This window comes from Xyrauchen texanus, chromosome 45, assembly GCF_025860055.1.
Source record: "Xyrauchen texanus isolate HMW12.3.18 chromosome 45, RBS_HiC_50CHRs, whole genome shotgun sequence".
NCBI classification, from domain to species: Eukaryota; Metazoa; Chordata; class Actinopteri; order Cypriniformes; family Catostomidae; genus Xyrauchen; species Xyrauchen texanus.
Window position 1 is genome coordinate 26,395,093 of NC_068320.1, and position 19,515 is coordinate 26,414,607.

General features: G+C 39.9%; 1 pseudogene; it reads right to left on the reverse strand.

The window, feature by feature from the left end:
• Positions 1-484: 484 nt before the first annotated feature.
• On the reverse strand, positions 485-17,638 carry LOC127637184 (cytidine monophosphate-N-acetylneuraminic acid hydroxylase-like; annotated as a pseudogene).
• Positions 17,639-19,515: the final 1,877 nt, after the last annotated feature.

Genomic DNA, 19,515 nt, shown 5'->3' on the forward strand with positions numbered 1-19,515 from the left:
TACTTAGCCAATGAGAGACATTTGTCCAATTAATTGAAATTAATAGTTTAGCATGCAACCAACTTAGCTTCATGTTACTTCGCTTTCAAATATTTTGGAAATACGCCAAAGACACAAAGCTTAGGGCACAGAGGGACAATTCTTGATAATATTTTGAAGATTGAGTCAGTTGTTAATTTCCCAAAATCTTTACACATATATATATATATATATATATATATATATATATATAAGATATGTGATTATGTTGCATTGGCATGAGTTCAAAAGGGTTTTCAAGCAGGGGGTCACCAAACTAGACGCGCAGCCTTAAAGCCCAGGGCACCCCCGGGCAGTCAAGGGCCCTCAGGCAGTCAAGGGCCCTTGGGCATTGGCCTGGTCGGTAATCTGTCCCTGACATTGATATATTACAAATCTGAAGTTACAAACCCCAAAACCCCATCAAAGCAAAAGTAATATGTTTACAAAACAACTCAAACACCCTTATAGTGAGTCATGCATTCACATTGCTGCCCTCTGTTTGACGGAAATGGTCCCAGTCTGGCGCTGATAGTGGTAATTCTGTCTGAAAATGATTCCAGAACCTGTCAAACAAAAACATGATATTATAGATGAAAATCACAGACTGTCTACACTGGATGCGTCCATCATGTCGAGTTTACTTATGAAATACTGATTAATAAAGTGGACAGTTCTGCCTCATAAATCCGATTGGATGAGCCGTGTTTAAAGCCGCATTCCACCTTTTTCCAGAACGCGGAAGTGCTCCATGATTCGTAATGGACGCTTCATTGTTTTTACTCGCATTGGCGTACTGTATGTTATTAGTAGATAATGTGATGCTTAGTGTAATCAATTTGTAAAAACTGTCCAAAAGCATGTGGCTTCATAGTGTCGATACTTTACAGAGATGCGATGAGCCTCTTTCGACATTGACTTATGGTCAAAGTTTAATGAGTGTATGGATGATGGAAAGCTGTGAACCGACGTTAGTTACATTAATATCATTAGCTACTTTTGAGCTGTTATGACAAATGCACAAGCTGAGCCTGAACCCATTTTTACATCAACTAACACTTGAAATGTTGTATTGGTACTTTGAAAGTAGAAATCAATTCATCATCATGGCGCCAGGAAAATCGTGGAAAAACAACTTGTGGTAATGCATGGCACAGCCAATGATGTGATTCCAAAAATGGAGAGAAAAACACTTTTTTCGTGTTGTTTTTTTCAAGTTTGAATGCCTGTAATTACAGAAGCATTAAAGATATCTTAACCCATTTTATAAGCCTGACATACTGTATAAAAGAATTGTAAGACAATTAGAATTTTTTACATTACACCATTAGACAATCTATAAAAAGATTAATATCTGATGCATTAGGCTCTTTAAATGTCATTATCCTCATTTTTGTGCAGGACATTTATTATTGAAGTTTTCTGCAGTGGTAAATATTGGGGTATTATCAGAGGACTCGCTGGACTTTTCAGAGTTGCCAAATGTTTGAGACTTTGGCCATGACAACTTCCTCTCCTTGCTCTATAAATATGGATTGAAATGTATTATCATATGTATTTTATGCACCAAACACTATATTGACTGTTTTTGGAAAAAGTTACTTTTTCCAAAAATCATAATAGCTTGCATGGTAAGATGACGTCATAATAGCTTGTATGGTAAGATGACCTCATATTAGCTTGTATGGTAAGATGACATCATAATAGTTTGTATGGTAAGATGACATCATAATAGCTTGTATGGTAAGTTGACATCATAATAGTTTGTATGGTAAGATGACATCATAATAGCTTGTATGGTAAGATGACATCATAATAGCTTGTATGGTAAGATGACATCATAATAGCTTGTATGGTAAGTTGACATCATATTAGCTTGTATGTTAAGATGACATCATAATAGCTTGTATGGTAAGATGACATCATATTAGCTTGTATGGTAAGTTGACATCATAATAGCTTGTATGGTAAGTTGACATCATAATAGTTTGCATGGTAAGATGACATCATAATAGCTTGTATGGTAAGATGACATCATAATAGTTTGCATGGTAAGATGACATCATAATAGCTTGTATGGTAAGATGACATCATAATAGCTTGTATGGTAAGATGACATCATAATAGCTTGTATGGTAAGTTGACATCATAATAGTTTGCATGGTAAGATGACATCATAATAGTTTGCATGGTAAGATGACATCATAATAGCTTGTATGGTAAGATGACATCATAATAGCTTGTATGGTAAGATGACATCATAATAGCTTGTATGGTAAGATGACATCATAATAGCTTGTATGGTAAGTTGACATCATAATAGTTTGCATGGTAATATGACATCATAATAGCTTGTATGGTAAGATGACATCATATTAGCTTGTATGGTAAGATGACATCATAATAGCTTGTATGGTAAGATGACATCATAATAGCTTGTATGTTAAGATGACATCATAATAGCTTGTATGGTAAGATTACATCATAATAGCTTGTATGGTAAGATGACATCATATTAGCTTGTATGGTAAGATGACATCATAATAGCTTGTATGGTAAGTTGACATAATAGCTTGTATGGTAAGATGACATCATAGCTTGTATGGTAAGATGACATCATAATAGCTTGTATGGTAAGATGACATCATAATAGCTTGTATGGTAAGATGACATCATAATAGCTTGTATGGTAAGTTGACATCATAATAGCTTGTATGGTAAGATGACATCATAATAGCTTGTATGGTAAGATGACATCATATTAGCTTGTATGGTAAGATGACGTCATAATAGTTTGTATGGTAAGATGACATCATAATAGCTTGTATGTTAAGATGACATCATAATAGCTTGTATGGTAAGATGACATCATAATAGCTTGTATGTTAAGATGACATCATAGCTTGTATGGTAAGATGACATCATAATAACTTGTATGGTAAGATGACATCATAATAGCTTGTATGGTAAGATGACATCATAATAGCTTGTATGTTAAGATGACATCATAGCTTGTATGGTAAGATGACATCATAATAGCTTGTATGGTAAGATGACATCATAATAGCTTGTATGGTAAGATGACATCATAATAGCTTGTATGGTAAGTTGACATCATAATAGCTTGTATGGTAAGATGACATCATAATAGCTTGTATGGTAAGATGACATCATATTAGCTTGTATGGTAAGATGACGTCATAATAGTTTGTATGGTAAGATGACATCATAATAGCTTGTATGTTAAGATGACATCATAATAGCTTGTATGGTAAGATGACATCATAATAGCTTGTATGGTAAGATGACGTCATAATAGTTTGTATGGTAAGTTGATATCATAATAGATTGTAACGTTGAGAATTTCAGGAGGGAAAATTTGAGGATGACATCCGGAAATGCAAGGAAGAGTAAATGAGTGTTGATGTAATCCATTTCTCTCTTTTGGACAATCGCAAAACGATGGAAACAGCTCAAAAGTTATTTTAAAGGAATGAATGAATATATACAGTATATAGCCTATTTATACTAACTATATATATATATATATATGAACGGCCTGAATGCTTCGTGACATGGATTCAACAAAGTGCTGGCTTCATGCTATATACTGTATGTTCTGTATTTATATATAAAAGTATTCCGCTTGTGATTCCAATACAACCCAATGTCCAAACGTTAACATGGGCAACGTTACCCTGTAAAACCATTCAAATTGATTTTAAACGGGGCCTGGGTAGCTCAGCTAGTAAAGATGCTGATTAAGACCCTGGAGTCACGAGTTTGAATCCAGGGCATGCTGAGTGACTCCAGTCAGGTGTCCTAAGCAACCAAATTGGCCCAGTTGGGTAGAGTTACATGGGGTAACCTCCTCGATGTGGTTCTCGCTCTCGGTGGGGCAAAATGACTATTCTTTGCTCCTTTGCAATTAACATTAAATTAATCTGCTGAAAAGGCAATTAAAATGATTCACTTGCACACGTACATGTCCAGATAACACGATCCCCAGATGTTTATTATATTGTGTTACAATCATGACATAGTTTAATTGAATGCTACTCCATTGTGTTATATACATCTGTTGATATAATTCTGATGCCATATGTTTGTTTGGTTTGTATGTATTTGTGTGCATCTTACTTGTGGTGGTAAACATCAGGATCTCGACTCATTTTGTTATTGAAGCCGATGTACAGATCGTCCCATAACCGCCCGTTCAGAACCACGTGTCTCATCACCCCCACTCTGTTCTTAATCTAGCACGCACACACACACGCACGCACGCACACACACATTTTATTTATTTGTGGAGTTTTATTGGTGTATTAGTGTAACAGTGTAAGGATGAGCAAGGAGGAGGCGGGAACAGGCTGAACAGTCAACATAAAGTTTTAATGGACGACAAAAGATTCGCCATCCACCCCCCGGATTGAGGCGAGTCACTATGCCACCATGAGGACTTAGAGCACATTGTGAATTGGGCATGCCAAATTGGAGAGAAAAGGGGAGAAGAAACAAAAGTACAAACATTGGCATGTAACTCGTCCTGTGCTGTTTGTGCTACAGATATGAATGATCCGGCTTGTTAAGAAGGAAGGTCTAAAAAATCGAGTTATTCACTGCCATTGAGATTAGGAGCATTTTCAGGCTAAAGGTCAAGGATATTTTTCTCAGTTACCTCCTCATATGAGTGATCTCTATCCGGTCTTTTATCTGGGATGGAAAGATCCATAAAGTCCACAAGGTAATCGTAACCACCATCCAATGGCTTGAAATCATCATCGGTCTCAATTACCTGATGAGAAAACATTCGTCAGTATATATGTTAACAATGTGTTTGCTTCTGCTAACAGCAGCTGTATTTGTCAGGTCCACCACCAGTTTGGTTAATAAAACATTATTTACCCGAATGACCAGATCGTAGCCTTTAAATCCCGCCCAGTTATAATAATACTGGATCCAGCTTTTGTATTTAAAGATATCAGCTGAAATAGCAGCATTCAGCTCATCCAAATACAAGTCAAAGTCCCAACTGTCCTTATAGATCTTTGAACCATTTGGCGGTTCAGTGATGGCATTCCTACGATTGTGGTATTAAAACCAGAAAGGAAAATCATGTTTACAAAATTATAGATGGAAATAATAGCAGAAAGTAACAAGAACTGATCGACATTATGCTAACTAACGCTACCTCCAATTACAAGTGAAAAAAAAATAATATATATATTAATGTAAAAGTGCTTTTGTGCAAAATTATGAGCAGAAAATATGCATTAGGTGCAATTTCTGTGTAAATCATCCATTCAAGTCAACTTCAAAGCAGAATTATTCTATCATGCTACATGCTAATAGACACATGCTACATAAACATGCTCGCATGCTACCAGGGCTGGACTGGTAATCTGGCATACCGGGCATTTTCCCGGTGGGCTGACGTACTTTGGGGCTGATCAGGGGAGGACTGGCCATCGGAAGAACCGAAGGGTCCGGTGGAAACGGGCCGAATGGCCGCGATAAGCATAAATGAGCTGCCGCATTATGCAGAACGGACCACAAAACGGCGCCGCAATATGCAGACAGCGAACACCCCCCAACAACTCTTGGCTCAAATTTTGGGCCAGTTGCTATTTAAAATCCCGGGCCGATTTCTCTTCCCAGTCCAGCCCTGCATGCTACATACCAATACATGCATGCTTCAAATACCCGAACATATTTGTGCTAGACAACAAATGCACATGCTACATACCAGTGTTCTCTACTTACATTAGTACACTCATGCTACATGCTAATGCTAATTATTAGCCGTCTGAACAGACCTGTTGGACTTGTCAGCCAGAGCAAGTGCCAAATCCAGCACAGAACCAGGTAAAGGAGTCCAGGTTAAGGTATTTGGGCAGCTCTTCCTTATAGATGCGTTCAGGTCTGCTGGGTTGTTCTTGATGTTTGTCTCCTTTATGTACCTATTAGTCACGTTCAAATATTCCTGTTACATCTTCGTAAATTTTTAACCTGGATTTGGAAAAAATCGGTCCACCTCTATCAAATAATGTGATATGGCATACTTGAGCTAAACATTAGGATGAATTTCTCATAGTAAAGATTTTAAATAGACCTGTCTGAAGGGTGAGCTTCGGTGAAGTAGCCAGCGAATGGACAGTATATCTTGGGCTGTAAGGACTTCACCAGCAGTGTCTTGTAGTTTAACAGTTTCTTCCTCTCATTCTTAATGAAATCTGCCTTCCAGCTTTCTGTCCACGGAAAAACCCCCACATTAGAATCATGATTGCAGACAGACGTGTGCTTTAATATGTATTTTGTACAATGAGACAAAGCAAAAGTAAGTCGGGTCCAAAAGTCCAGAGTCCACTAGTGAAAATGTTTGTCTGATTTAATACCAAAATGTTCATGCAAATTATTAATATACTTTAATATAATTAAAGTGAAAAGTGGGATAGGTTTACGTATATTAAGATATTTCTTAGTATTTGGTATGTCCCCCTTTTGCTTTTATGACAGCATGCACTGAAACTGGCTTGAAGGTAGTTTCTGGCATTGCTCCCAAATTGGAACGCCCAATTCCCACTACTTAGTAGGTCCTCGTGGTGGTGTAGTGACTCACCTCAATCCGAGTGGCAGAGGACGAATCTCAGTTCGTACGCTTCTGAGACCGTCAATCCGCGCATCTTATCACGTGACTCATTGTGCATGACACCGCGGAGACTCACAGCATGTGGAGGCTCATGCTACTCTCCACGATCCACACACAACTCACCACACGCCCCATTGAGAGCGAGAACCACTAATCACCACCACGAGGAGGTTACCCCATGTGACTCTACCCTCCCTAGCAACCGGGCCAATTTGGTTGCTTAGGAGATCTGACTGGAGTCACTCAGCATGCCATGGATGCGAACTGGAGACTCCAGGGGTGATAGTCAGCGTCAATATTCGCTGAGCTACCCAGGCCCCTAGATATACAAACATTCTTAAACAAAAACGTCTGAAAAACAGATTACTGCAAACTAGATCTTAAAGCACAGGGCACCCCCGGGCAGCCAAGGGCCCCAGTCGGTAATCCTTCCCTGCCTCTGAGGTGCGCTCGCCATTGTTTATGTGCATAACTTTGCTTCCTGCTTCCCACCGAACCAGTGTCTCGGAGGTTGCTCAATAGCCCCACGGGGCAAGGTTACCAGATTTCTATTGGCAGAATGGTGGATGAACATTCAGAAGCAGCATGTCGATTTGGCATGCGATCATGATGCACTTAGATTAGTGATGTAGAAATAATGTAGAATTACATGTTTTTCATTTTACCTCATGCTCTGAAAATTGTCTTAACCCTTGTGCATCCTTGTGGACATTTTTGGCTTTTTCAGTTTTGTTTTTTTGATAACTTTGTCTGTGTTAATGCTAACTGCATAACATTTTCCACAGGTGTGAATTTTTATTGGAATTTTAATATTTCACCCTATTTTCTTTAAAAAAATATTTTTTGCACTAGTTACACAAAATACTCCCTCTTAGCGTCGTTTTGGACAAAAATGGCACATTGAAACCCATTAAAACTGCGATTTTTTATATATTATATTTTTTATAAAAAACAACAGTGGCATTATGTAAACAAACCGGCGTTTAAAGTGTTAAAATTCTGAAAATAAATGAATGTTTGGTAATTATGATTAGAACTGATGCCTGTTAAAATATAAGTCAGTGAAAGTAGAAAAAAATATTATTCTATAATATTTTTATGACACTTTTTGACATGGCCATTTTTGTCCATTATGGACCTGAGTGGTAGCTTTTTTAAAATCTGATACTGCATAAAAAATATGAAAGCATCAAAATGAATGTTGTTGTTAATCACTGACATATCCGAGGCTCTAATAATCAAAGAAAAAAATTCTGCTTAGCATCTATTAAATTGAAAATAATTACTATTTTTCATTTTTTCCTAAAAAAAAAACAGTGGCATTATGTAAACAAACCAGCGTTTAAAGGGTTAAAATTCTAAAAATGAATGAATGTTTGGTCATTATGATTAGAGCTGATGCTGGTTAAAAAAATTATGTCAGTGAAAGTGAAAAAAAAAATATAAATCTATAATATTTTTATGACAGTTTTTGGACATGGCCATTTTTGTCCATAATGAACCTATGTGTAACTTTTTTTAATTGATGCACAAGGGTTAAATGAAAAAAAATCCCAAATTTTCAATGTTGTCTCAGACTTTGGAACTTGTTTGTCTCTCGCACTTTATTCCCCATAATCTACGTTTTCAAACAATCACACCTGTGTATTTGCCCCCATGAAATGTCATTGGAAATCCAGATGCGCCACCTGCGAAGTCGCTCATCATAAGGTCAACACCATGCGGCAGACGTCCGTTGTTTGGTTTAGTGCAGTCGACTGTATTCAAGATCATGTGACCTTGGAAGAGGGTTCAAGGTATTTGATTTAGGACAGTGGTTCTCAACCTTTTTTGAACAAACGCCCCCCTGACCTCTTCATGATCCTCTTAACGCCCCCTAAGAAAATAAACTACTTACAGCAAATACAATTACAGCCAAACAGATACCTGAAGCCTGAGTTTTTGGTAAAAAAAAAAAAAAAACTGAAACAGAAGTTTCTTATTGTATTTAAACTACATGTAAAAGCCTCAAGTTGAGTAATATTGTGTTTGGAAAAAAATGCAAAAACACATGGATTGTTTGAAAGGTATTTCAAATGTATTTAGAAATTCAAACAAATTCAGGCTCACACAAAATTTTTTTTAAGATGAACCAATCACGTGAACAATAACGTAACTAACCTAAATGGCCAATGAAAAAGCAGCGGTCGTTCGCGCACTCAATTAGGCGATATATACTAGGCTTCAAATTTGAATAGCCTACAAACGGTCATTTCTACCACTCTGACAGCTGCGGCATTTGTTTTAGGCGTTGCTATGGAGATCATTTGCCGGTAACTAGCCGAGTGGGTTATTAGCAACATTTAAATATGAATTCATTAATTTGCACAGACATAATTTTATTTTACATTCAAATGAACATTGTATGAGTTGTCAGAGGCTTAAACGTTGTGATGAATAACAGTGAGTAACGTAGGGTGACCACCTGGCTATTGCTCTGTTGCAGGTCAGCAGACCTGATTTTGCGGGACACGAGGGAGAGAACTTAAGTTAATATTAATATACTAGGTGAATAACTGCAAAAAGACAAATAATATAAAATCAATATTTATATTATTATGACTTTATTATTCCCATCGGCCAATTACACATTGCAGAGTAGAGATGCGCGGATCAGCTCTAACGTCACCCGAATCAGCTGTTAAAAACAAACTCACCATCACCAATGATTTTCTCCGATTAGATATCCGCACCCGATCATCACATTACAATTAAAATTCTCAGGGCCAGATGTACTAACGCTTTTGCGCCCACTTCAGGCGTATTTGTTTCGCAAAGTGCGCATAAAACCATGGCGAGGTTTGTACGAACGTGACGCACCGAGATGAAAGCGCAGATTGCCTGTCGCAATTTAAAATGGCAAAATGCGCTTTTCGTGTCATGCATATGCATTCATGGGATGGACAAGGGGAAAGTGGGAGTGTCACATAAATAGATGGGAGGGGAAGCGTAAACTGCGCCTAATTATGTATTCCGCGTTATGTACAGAAAAAGCCGGTGAAAGCGCGCCTCTATTTTGCGCTGAAAATTCTCCGCTTCTTAAAAGCATGTGTAACTTAGGAAGCGGCTCTCCTGGCATATCCTCCTGGTGAAGTGGCAGCAGTAATCCGAGCAAGACGAAGACATAGGCTAAGGAGAAGAGCTGAAAAGATTTTTGCGCAGGCCGCCTGTTGAGTACCTCTGAGTAACGCCCCCCATTTGTGCCTGAGCGCCCCCCTCTCTGCTGCCTCGTTCTCACCGCCCCCCAACGCTGTCCAAACGCCCCCTAGGGGGCGGTACCGCCCCCGTTGAGAAACGCTGATTTAGGACATGATTTACTTTCATTTCATTTGGCACCAGGTTTGATGTCAATGACCTAACAGCATTTATTCTCAAGTGTATTATAATAAAAAACAACGCTCTACTTTCCCAAACCTCTTTCTATTAACAGCAGACAAGATCGATGCACATTATTTAATCAGTTGCACGTGGCCTCGTGTTTATCTTCTCTACTTTCATTTGTATAAAACACGCTTAGACAACTAGTTAATGACATATAAACTGTAAGCCTGTCAACAAACGGATGTTTGAACTGCATGTACAGGATTAAGATAAGATTGAATTCATTGAGATTGAAATATGAGATTTGTTATTTGTTTTTCAGGCAAAACATCAGAGTCTTAAAGGAGAAGAGTTCGATTAAATACCTTTATATTCCACGATTAAGCAGGTATCCATCTCAGGGTGAACAACGTCCATTAGAATCATAAATCTCAGGTTTTCATTGACCTTGAAAAAGATAAAAAAATTTATAAAGCAAAACACTCAAAAATATTGTAAAGAATATGATGTGTGTGTATGAAAATTATCCAAGAGAAAAAACCAAGGTGAGTCACTTACATTCTGCCATACCCCAAAAGGCACGACGTTGATGTTTGTTAATTTCACACCACTTTTCCCCAAATACCTGCCGGATAATTGCAACACAATCTGTTTTTCCAGTCGTGCCTGCTTGGCAACAAACTCAGAAGAGATTCAGTACCCTAAAGGCTTTTCTTACCAGAACACCGGCCGTGAGGTGTCTCCAACGTAAATGGGAATATCAGGCCGCTTTTTGGAGACAAGTTTCAATGTGGGGTAGCTGATAAAAGAGAGATGTTATGTTAGATTTTAAAGGATGTTTATGCGTTGTGCCAAACGAAAGACTGTAGAAATGTAACACCATATTTACGCTGCACAGAAGCTGCTTCTAAAAGGGAGACGGGGGCTAGTTGTCACAAGGACACTAGTCTCACTAACTATAAGGTTTAATCTCCTGAGACCAGAGCATAAGTGCTGTGTGCATTTTGCATTTCCATTTTTGATTTTAGAGATATTAATCAGAAATGTGCATAATTAATTCAGATTCAAAGTAATGCCCAGCATCATCCAATCACAGCCAACCAGATTTTATCAGATTTTAGGAGTGAACGCACTTAACTGCATAGAGAGCTATAGGATGCTCCCTTGCTCCCTATGTAGTGAATGACTTAACCTCCAGTGTGCTGTCTGTCTGCACTGGTCTCAGAACAGTTATAGGAGAGCTATAGGATGCTCCCTTGCTCCCTATTTAGTGAATGACTTAACCTCCAGTGTGCTGTCTGTCTGCACTGGTCTCAGAACAGTTATAGGAGAGCTATAGGATGCTCCCTTGCTCCCTATTTAGTGAATGACTTAACCTCCAGTGTGCTGTCTGTCTGCACTGGTCTCAGAAAAGTTATAGGAGAGCTATAGGAGGCTCCCTTGCTCCCTATTTAGGGAATGACTTAACCTCCAGTGTGCTGTCTGTCTGCACTGGTCTCAGAACAGTTATAGGAGAGCTATAGGATGCTCCCTTGCTCCCTATTTAGTGAATGACTTAACCTCCAGTGTGCTGTCTGTCTGCACTGGTCTCAGAACAGTTATAGGAGAGCTATAGGATGCTCCCTTGCTCCCTATTTAGTGCATGACTTAACCTCCAGTGTGCTGTCTGTCTGCACTGGTCTCAGAACAGTTATAGGAGAGCTATAGGATGCTCCCTTGCTCCCTATTTAGTGAATGACTTAACCTCCAGTATGCTGTCTGTCTGCACTGGTCTCAGAACAGTTATAGGAGAGCTATAGGATGCTCCCTTGCTCCCTATTTAGTGAATGACTTAACCTCCAGTGTTCTGTCTGTCTGCACTGGTCTCAGAACAGTTTGAAATGCATCTTATTTTCATCCTAACGCCATATAAAGCCTCTGAAAGACACATTTTCCAGTTTTTGGATGCATCCATTGATTCTATGTGAGAATGTACAGTAAATATAGGAATTCTAAGGACAAATTGCGCTACAGTGCACATTAGCGCACATTGTGTTTAGCAGCATGGCTTTTCGTGATAAATTGAAAAAAATAAATAAACTGGCATATCTGATGAATCTAGAGACTCTAATCTTTAGACTCTTTTAGATTTCAATGTGAAAACTTATTTAGGATGTAGTTTTGTTGCCGTTTCTCCCAAAGACGAACTCCGCTGTGGTCAGCGCCATGTTGTTTTGTCACATGATTCCATTGTGGTTTAACCCTTTACTATCACTGTGAATGGGATGTGAAAAGCTGAAATGGGCCGCCGCGTAATGCAGAACAGGCCACAAAATGGCGTCACGACAGAAAAGGACAGGGACACCTCAACACCAACCCCCCGCACTCCCCGCTCAACAACTTTTGGGCCAGATTTCCCTCCCATTTGAATGGATACAGAGTCTGAAAGAGTTAAGATAAATTGACTTTCAAAAATAAAGCTTCCCTGAGAAATATTCACCGGAGTAACACAACTTTTCCTAAAATCACCACCAGGGGTGCTATGACCAAAACCACCTGCTGAGGAGAGTTTAGCCTAGCAGAAGCGTGTGTGTGAATGAGAAACAAACCTGAGATGATCGGAGTGCATGTGGCTGATGTAAATGAGATCAGCCTGACAGAGTCTTTCCATCGCATCAGTCGGAGGCTCGTGTAAAAGCCACCATCCTCTGGCAAACGCCGGACCTGTTAGCCACGGGTCAAACATCATCTGCTTATTCCCAGCTTTAAGCTCCATGCACGCATGCGTAATGTACTTCAACTGAAACACAACAAAAGATGCACATCAAATGTATTTACCCACCTGTTTCAGCAAAACAATTTAATAAATTCATGACAGGAGCAGAAATATTTGATATTATCTTGCATAGACTAGGTTAATAAGGTAAAGTCTCATGTTAACGTCTATAAACAGGGACGGATTATGACTTGCAAAGGCCCCGGGGACAATTATCTCCAAGGGCCCCCCCTCCAAAAGTAGTTGGTTTTCATTTTCATTGTTGATGGGTTTTCAAGCGTGGGGAAATGACCTGAAATACCTGTGATTTTAAAGAAATCACTTCTGTCACTTTTCAACCCAGTGTGTGCAGTCAGTGTTGAAAGTTAAATGTTACCGTGATCTCGCCGGCTTGTAGGGCTTGCGCTTCTCTGGGGTCCACGTTCCAAGGATCTGGAGGATTCAACCAACTAAACCAACTCTAAACTACCATCTGCATCTGCTAACACTGCCTCTACACACATTCAAACAAAATACGTTAGAATTTATGTATGAATTTATATTCATAAATCTTATATGCATATTTAAAATTATGAGTGTAATTGTAAAAGTGAATATATTGCTAGAAATCCATTATAAAAGGCATTTATATATACCGAAAGTATATGTATAATTCCTGAATATGTAGTTGTAAATCAGAATATATAAATTAACCTCAGCGTTGACATGTAAGAGGTCATTGTACTATAAAGAACTTAAAACTGTCTCCTTAATAGAACAGGGGCATTTATTTAAACCAAACTGCCAATACAGCTTGTTTGGAATGTTCTGAACTTGTGATGTCATAAGGACTCAATACATCTGCATTTGAATGCCTCCTCAGCAAGACATCAATGCCAACTGGTGCTCAGTCAATCACAGAGGTGAAGAGGAGAGAGATGGGACTGTCATGGGACATTCATTCATAGTCGAATTTCTCAGGATGCCCATCTGGATTTAAACGCTTTTTACATAAAAACACGCGGTTTTCAACGCTATCATGCCTCTCGCGCCGCTTTTAAAAGACGCGATATCAAGTTATAACTCTAAAAAGGACACCCCCTTGTGCTGTTTTGAAGGTGTCCTGGACTGCACCCATTTGTGCTATTTTAATAGTTGGTCTTTTGCAGACATGGGGACTTGTGACTTGGTGACTTGACTTGACAAAAAATAAAATACTTGAGACTTGACTCGGACTTGGAAGTTAAAGACTCGGGACTTGACTTGACTTGAGACACGAAGACTTGAATGACTTGAGTGTTAATCACATCAAGTTTTCAATTTGAATATAAAATATGTACATTATTTTAAAAAATAAAGTTGATCCAGCTGGAGCGCAGGCTGAGAATAGTTTTGTCATGACTGGATCACGACACTATAGGCTATCATCAGCCATGACCTCTCGTACCTTACGCACACCACGCCCACTTAGATCAGATAACACATCAACATGTCAGCCGGAGGGGTAACGTTACCGAGGGTCATCGCTTTCGGCTTCAAAAATTATTATCAAGATGGCAAAAGACGAACAGCGCTTTGCAAGACATGCAACGTTAAGATCGCGGACAGCCAGACGACAACCTCCAATTTCGTCTGACATTTGAAGAGCCATTCTGCCCAGTAAGTGCTTGTCAATTTGTTAATTTTATCTGGTTAGTTGGTAGTTAGCTAATGTAATAATAGCAGGATTCCCACGGGTCCTTGAAATCCTTGAAAGTTTGTGAATTTGAAAAATAAAATTCAAGGCCCTGGAAAGTTCTTGAAAATAAACATACATAGATACAGGTCCTTGAAAGTGCTTGAATTTATTTTGTGCAAGAAGTTTTCTGGGAAAAAAAAATCTGTCCATTAATTTTTTATTTCGCCAACACTTTGTGGCTTATGCTGCATACTAGCATGCTTGATTTACGTTAGTTACGCGCATTTACGTTAAGTGTTTCCCGCGCGAGGTAGGCCTACTTTGTTTTGTACGTTGCCATGACGTTCACGCACGCTGGTACCTCAAGGTGCAATACCTTGTAAAAGAGGTAATGACTAATGGATATACTCTGTGTGTGTGTGAGAGCGCGAGAGTGAGTGAGTGAGTGAGTGAGTGAGTGAGTGAGTGAGTGAGTGTGGGTGTGAGAGAGTGGGAGAGAGAGAGAGAGAGTGTGTGAGAGAGAGAGGAGAAATGTAACAAAGTTTAATGTTATTATGATCAGATTCTGCAGGTAAAATTACAATTTTTAAAAATTACAAAGGTGACTTGACTTGACATAGCCTGTGACTTGACTTGGACTTGACTTGACATAGCCTGTGACTTGACTTGGACTTGACTTGACATAGCCTGTGACTTGACTTGGACTTGACTTGACATAGCCTGTGACTTGACCTGGACTTGACTTGGCATAGCCTGTGACTTGACTTGACTTGACTTGCCCAAGAAAAAAATACTTGGGACTTACTTGAGACTTGAAGGTTAAGACTTGAGACTTACTTGAGACTTGCACATGTGTGACTTGGTCCCATCTCTGGTCTTTTGTAAACATGTACTAGATGGACGTCTTTAGTCATATTGATGCATTTCCACGCAACACTGGTGATGTGCGCCGCATTTTAAGAGTGGTATAAGTGCAAACATGTCTCATGCTGCCACTGACTGGGAGAAACACAAACCGGGAATATTTGAGATGTCACTCTGGAGAAGACCAGCATCCCTACTTTGGCCTGTTGAAGCACCCAACGTCACCGTAGATACGGTTGCGTTTTAAGAATATTTCAATGTGGACTGTATGTTTTTCTCGGCTCATATCAGGATTGCTTGTGAACCAGTCACAACATGATTCAAGCTTTGCAAAGGAACAATTATTGAAAGATGGGGCAGTTAAAATTGGACTATTGGACGAAAAAACGTTAGTAACCAATTCCATTCACGAATGTTTCAGATGTCATGACTGTTTGATAGTTTAACCTGCGCTTGAGAGAACATTCAGTATTGGACTTGTTGGTCCAGCACATCCTAAAGATGCTCAACCGGATTGAGATCTGGGGAATTTGGAGGCCAAGTCAACATTATTATCTCTTCATCATGTTCCTCAAACCATTCCCGAACAATGTGTGCAGTGTGGCAGGGCGCATTATCCTGCTGAAAGAGGCCACTGCCATCAAGGTATACCATTGCCAAGAAGGGGTGTACCTGGCGTGCAACGATGTTTAGGTAGGTGGTACTTGTCAAATTGACATCCCTGGCTTGTCATCTTCCCACAGTGCATCCCGGTGTCATCACTTCACCAGGTAAATGGCACACATATACATGGCCTCAACGGACCAGGTGACTTTCTTCCACTGCTCCAAGGTCCAGTTCTGATGCATTGTAGACGCTTTCAATGGTGGACAGGGGTCATCTTGGGGACTCTGACCGGTCTGCCGCTACGCAGCCCCATACACACAGGGTGTGTAGACCTTCTGTCAGTTCAAATCAGACAGGATAGCCTTCGTTGCCCTCGTGCATCGATTAGCCTTGGGTGCCCAACACCCTGTCGCCAATTTGTGGTTTGTCCCCCCCTCTGACCACTGTCAGTAGGTACTCACCACTGCTTACCGAAAGCACCCCACAAGCATTGCCGCTTCAGAGATGCTCTGACCCAGTCGTCAGGCCAAAACTATTTTGCCCTTGTCAAAGTCGCTCGGGTCTTTACTCCTGCACATTTCTCCCACAATCAACACATTGACAATTCGCTTTGCATCTAATCTACCCAGACCTTAGCATCTAATCTACCCATGTTAGGAGATGATCAACGTTATTTGCTTCACTTGTGAGTGGTCATAATGTTTTGGCTTTTCAGTGGGTATCTAAAAAAATGAAATCTTAATGAAAATGTACTCTACCAGGAGTCTATTAACTTGCCCAGTTTGAGTCAGTTAATAATCAAAAGAACAACCATTTTGTCCCTGTTGTTTTGTGTTGTGGTTATGTGCCATAAAAGTACATTGAATGTGCCACGTTCTTTTTTGGTCCTACAAGCTACCAGCAGTTGTGTGCTGTAGTTACATTTGATCCTACCAAGTTCATCTTGCATGAAACTGTCAGGAGGGTTCACATACTCCATTGAGGCCACATTAAGTTTCCAGTAGTGTTTGGTACAGCGCACCGTTCTGTTACAAAAACACAAATACGATACAAGTGTACAAATTCTGCATGACTTGCAATAAGTGTAATACATTTCTGTGCTAAGTTTGTGTGCTGAAACATTTTTACAATGCATTTAACTAAAGAATGTGCACTATTATTGCCGTAATCATTGTATAGTGTATTTAAATCGTATTCAACTATACATTATACATTGGACAATACAATGCCAATTGCACTTTGAAGTACACAATACAGTGTACTTGCATACTGAACCGTACACGTTGCATACTGGTTCTGGTTGTTAGTCCACTCATTTAGCTAGATGCATTTGACAAGCACTTTTATCCAAAATCAACTTAGTTATCCATTTTATCAGTGAATGTGTTCCCTGGGAAATTCAGACTACTTTGTGCATGCTCACAGACATACTGTTAAGCATGCAATGAAGATTAAAAAAAATATTTTGTAAAATAGCAAGTAAATGTGTTATTTGCTTATCACATTAGCCTAAATTCACTGACCTGCCATCTATATCCTCAATGTCTTTAATGAAGAGTCCGCCCTGGTGCTTGCACTGGTTCTTGCAGGCCCGAAGTTTGTCTTTGTCTCTATAAATGATGTAACATTTACCATCCTCTGGGTTTTTCTGAAAATTTATGCCGTCTTTTAGCGCCCGGACCGATTCGGCATCCAGTCGCAAGACCATCTGCTTGTCCTGAGATGTCATGTTGATCTGGCAGCCTTAGATCCTTAGAAACAGTTTCAATATTTTCAGTATTATGTTGATCTACTCAAGCTTCTCCAGTCTGATTTAAATTATATTCTAGCAAGACCGTCAATCTCTTCTTTCCTCTTTGTTCTCTTGTGTTTCTGCTGCTAAGGTTGACTATGTTGTAGAAATTTTGCTACTCATTGATCAGTGATAATCATTGCAGGGGAATGCCTCTGTGTCTGAGGGATGCAGAAGGGAGGATCTGCTTTTGTTGAGAAACCTTGGGATAAAAGAGTATAAAATACAAGTCAGCCCTCCCCTCTGGGTCCCACTCACGGCACAGATTAACTCCTGTGTAATGACCGGGTCCTTCTTGCAAGAATACAATTTTTTTAAAAGACTGTTTGAGTCAGAGTGTCTCTTACGCAGTGATAATGGTTGGTTGATAATTTTTTGCCACAACAATTTGGTTTCAGAATAGTGGGATTCCTTGGAAGTGCCGTCTGGATCTGAGTGCGGATGGTGTTTGGCCACCTGGACTGAAGTTCCAGCTCTACCTCGTAAGCTTAAGAGAGAGGGGCCGACCGCACCAGGGCCAGGAGAAACTCCACTGGAATCAAATGAAAACGAACCCATGGCAACCCAAATATCTCTGGTAAGGGACGACTAAATTATTTTCTTTTGGTATGAAAGTGAGCGAACCATATTGGCTGAGACTGTTTTTTGTGTGGTCCGAGTGCAAGAGGTTCTCGAACAAAGACTGAGACCTGATAGGTCAAGAGGTTTTCTAACGGAGACTGAGTTCTCGCAGAAATTGTTTAATTAGGTTAGCTGAAATGAAGATTTTGAGTAAATTGTAATTAACAAAGCACTAGGGAGTGCACCCTTAGCTGAGTCTTGGGTTAAAAATCAGATCTGTTGGAGACGTCCGACAGATGATAAGACGTGCGTCGTGCGTCGAACAGTAACCCACAGAGAAACAGAAACAGCCAGTATGGGGAAATCTCAAAGTTAGATTGCTGAATTTGATACACCGGTTTTCTGTCAAATGAGAAAAAACTATAGGAGAATGTATGCAGGACATAGAGAAACTGATCAAATACCATGATTTCCCCAGGGGAGGGAACACTGAGCACTGAGAGTGGTGCGAGAATCAGTGGGACAGGGCAGCGCACGAAACAGAGTTGTGGCTGCGTTCAACATGTGTGTAAGAATGTGAACAGACAGTGGGCTGTTGCTTTAAGGAAGCAGATAGAAGAGAACAAAAGCAAATGCAGAAAGAATTAGCATGTAGGGTTGAAAATGTGGAATGTAAAATAAAATGTGTGAAAGATCTGTTTGTGTGTCAGCACCACCAGAACATTTGTATTTATTTATACTTTTGAAAAGTATGTTTGTGTTTTCCCACATGCAACGACGATTGTGCTGGCACCGCCGGCATATAATCATCACTATCCCGTGGCAGAGCTGAAAGCCCTGAAGCTGAACCCTGACCTCGACTGCTCTCCGCCCAGAAGACAAGCACCACAAGCGCCCGACTCTGACAGTGGAGGAGACCTGAATTAACTTTTTCCTGAGACCTGAGATCGCACAAGCAGTGAAAGCAAGTTACATTGAATGGAAGAGTGATTGACCTCCACCCTGGCACACACGGTACATGCAGAGCAACAGCTGCTGACAAAGAAAGACAAAGTCAAGGCGAAGGGAGAGAGACATCTTCAGCTGGCATCTAATGTCAGCACATCGAAACCACAGCAGAAGTGACCTGACAGGAAGAAAGGCTACGGAAACCAGCGAAGATGGAGTTGCGGCTTGTGTAAGACTGACGACCATGAATTCAGAGAATGCAAGAGATGCAGGCTGTGTAAGCAGGAGGGACATTGGGCTACAGA